General features: G+C 37.3%; 1 pseudogene; it reads right to left on the bottom strand.

The window, feature by feature from the left end:
• Positions 1-1,404: 1,404 nt before the first annotated feature.
• Positions 1,405-1,522, bottom strand: LOC111742053 (annotated as a pseudogene).
• Between the last annotated feature and the right edge of the window lie 1,680 nt (positions 1,523-3,202).

Below are 3,202 nucleotides of genomic sequence, written 5' to 3'. Positions count from 1 at the left end.
TAGTCTGCAATTTTAGCTAGGATGCTATGTTACTCAAAACACACACACACCAGTCTCACCAACTATGTTTTTAGCAGAAATCGCTTCCTCGTAGCTTCTAGGAAATGGGACCACTCTCCAGAGAAGAGGTTTAAAAAAAAACCCTTTGCTGTAAGACAGGATGATACTCTTGCTTAATTTTACCCCAAAGTACTATATGACCTGGAAGCAGCTGCAACTCATAATTTGTTCTCAGTGAAAATTATCCTCTAGTATAATGGTTCTGAAAGTTTAATGGTCATGACATTCACTTGTCCAGCTTATTAAAAATGCATTTTCAGGGGACCTAGCTTTCAGAGTCTGACTCACTAGATCTGGGATCGGGTCCAGTAATCTGTGCTGTTAACAATCCTTCACCACCATCTCCAGGCAAACCTAGTGGAGAGGGCTCCCAGACCACACTATGTCAAGTGTTGCTCCTAGGAACAGACAATTCTCATTATGAATCGAGGAATGGGGGGTTAGAGGAGATAATTCTAGTTATGAATGAGGCAGGATTTACATGAAACAATTCTAGTTGTTTTGAGGAAGGTTACATTGGTTCTTGGGTGACATAAGACATAAACAAGAACTGTGACATTTTTAAAGACAAAAAACTTAACTGTTGCTAGTAAAATGGTAATATATTAGAAAGAGCATGAACATGAGAGTTAGAGAAATGTGTAATTGTACCCCAGACTTCCTGCTTCACTAATTGTGTGCCTTGGGAAACTGGGCCTCCATTTTCTCAATTGTAAACCTGAGGTGATATTGCATACTATTTGGTCGCAAGCTGAGACAATTTATATCTATTCCCACCACAAACCAGAAAAGTGGGCACATACCTTTATTTCCTGCCCAGGAAGTGCACACAAGGCTGCAGGTGGAAGCCATCTTGCCACCATGAAATGAGCAGAACAATAGAGGAAGCTTGGGTCTAACGGGATCATCAAATACCATTCCAGCTCTGCACTGCCCTCCACTCGAGGTTTTGCCAAGTATATAAAACACCAGATTTAAGCCATAGTCTTTCAAGTTTTTGTTACTTACCACTAAATGTAATCATTATCTGATACAATAGAATTGTGTGATTTTATTAGTTCTTTATGCCTTATATTTTTCCAAACATGGAAAGAACATCTCATTTGTTTCCACCCCCAGAAAAATCTGTATTATGAATTCATACTACAAAACCTTTCCTATGTGTTCCCATTACTAATTTTCTTCTTTGTGAAGTCACAGAAAATGAAAATAGTTTATAAAAGAAAAAATGCCTAGTATATTTTTTCTTTTTTCTTTTTTCTTTTTTTTTAGGCAAGGCAATCCTTGGTTGACCTCACAAATTGCAAGGACCTTGTCAACTTACAATCCCTTTTTATTTTTTTATATCTACAGCACCTGTCTTCCTAGGTGGTCTCCCATCCAAGTACTAACCAGGCCCAACCCTGCTTAGCTTCCGAGATCAGATGGGACCAGGCTTGTTCAGGGTGGCATAGCCGTAGACTAGTATGTTTTCTTTGAGCAGTAAACAGTATGTTTATTTCATTTTTCTGTGAAACTTTACTAATAAGCCAACAAATGATTTGTGAGCATTTACAGAAAGTAGTCATCACTATAAAGTGGTATGATTAAGAACAAGCCTTGTCAAATGAATGGCTTTACCTAAAAAATAAGTTTGTGGCATTGATTGATCATGCATATATTACAGATATCACTCCTGGATAAGATGGAGAAATGCAGATTGGCAGAAATGTGGCTAGGCAGGATTCTGATTGAACAATTATGCCCAAAGAGGGCCAGTTAATGAGTGGATGTTAAGGAAATTCAACAGCATCAGTATTTTATCAATATCCTGGAAAAAGATATAAAAGATATGTTTGTCAACTTTGTAGGTAAGCTATGAGGAATAATTTGTTACAGGAAAGAATCAAGATCTAGTAATCTCCCAAAGATAGTTAATAGACATAAAAAGAACCTTGATTTTATGACCAAAAGAATGAAATAACCAAGAATGTTTTGTGAAGCCAAGCTTGATAGTAGTTGATGCAATAAAGAGGACAAACTCCAAATAACTGTATCGAAATGCCTAAAAAAGCTAATGCAAACCCAGGCTAATTTAACAAAAGTATAATTTTCTGATGGAGGTCTGTTGTTTGGATCGATACCTTTAATAAAGGTATAATGTATTTGAAGCAGGTGAGCCACATCTGGTGCACTATGTACAGTTGTATGTACTATATCTGTGGTTTATATCATCTAAATCCTACCTGGAAATTCAAACCCTGTATAAACTCTGGGACCAATACTATCCACTAAGCAGCCCTCCTTTTATTCTCCCTAGATAGGTAATCCAACAGCTTAGTGCAGTGGAATAGATGGCAGAGAAAAATATATTGCATTCTTAGCTCCAAGATTTGATAGGCGATAGAAACATTAGGAACTGCTTACAAATAAGGAGATAAGGTATTTCTTCCAGCCCTAATTAGCTGGGTAGAAAGAGATTTATTCTACAGCAGAAAAAAAAAAGAGTACAGGAGACATGCTCTACTCCTGCCTACCTGGACTGGACATTTGCCTATTTCCGACCCTTCTCCTGACTTAGCTCCCTTGTCATCTCCCTTCCAGGAACTGTCAGTTAATGGGAGTCACTGATGAAAGAATGGAGGAAGTGAGGAGGGAGGGCTAGAATATTTCTGCTTCATGACATTGGTTTAGGTAATGATTTCTTTAGTAGGACACCTGAAGCTCAAACAACAAAAAGCAAAAATAGATAAATGGTACTACAAAACTAAAGAGCTTCTACACAGGAAAAGAAACCATCAACAGAGTGGAAACGCAACCCACAAAAAGGAAGAAAATATTTGCAAATCACATACAGGCATACCATGGAAATATTGCAGGTTTGTTTCCAGACTGCCATAATAAAGTGAGTATTGCAATAAAGCGAGTTGTAATATTTTTGCTGGTGAAGAGTCTTGCTTTCAGTTTGTAAAAAACACAATACCTGTGAAACACAATAAAGCTAAGCACAGTAAAACGAGGCATGCCTGTATCTGATAAGGAGTTCATGTCCAAAGTATATAAGAAACTCCTACACCTCATTAGCAAAAAAAAAAAAGTAACTCAGTTTTTAAAAAATGGGCAAAGGACTTGAATAAACTTTTTCAAAGACGACATACAAATG

Source organism: Pteropus vampyrus, unplaced genomic scaffold (assembly GCF_000151845.1).
Source record: "Pteropus vampyrus isolate Shadow unplaced genomic scaffold, Pvam_2.0 Scaffold85, whole genome shotgun sequence".
Taxonomy (NCBI): Eukaryota; Metazoa; Chordata; class Mammalia; order Chiroptera; family Pteropodidae; genus Pteropus; species Pteropus vampyrus.
This window is presented reverse-complemented; position numbering and strand designations above follow the sequence as displayed.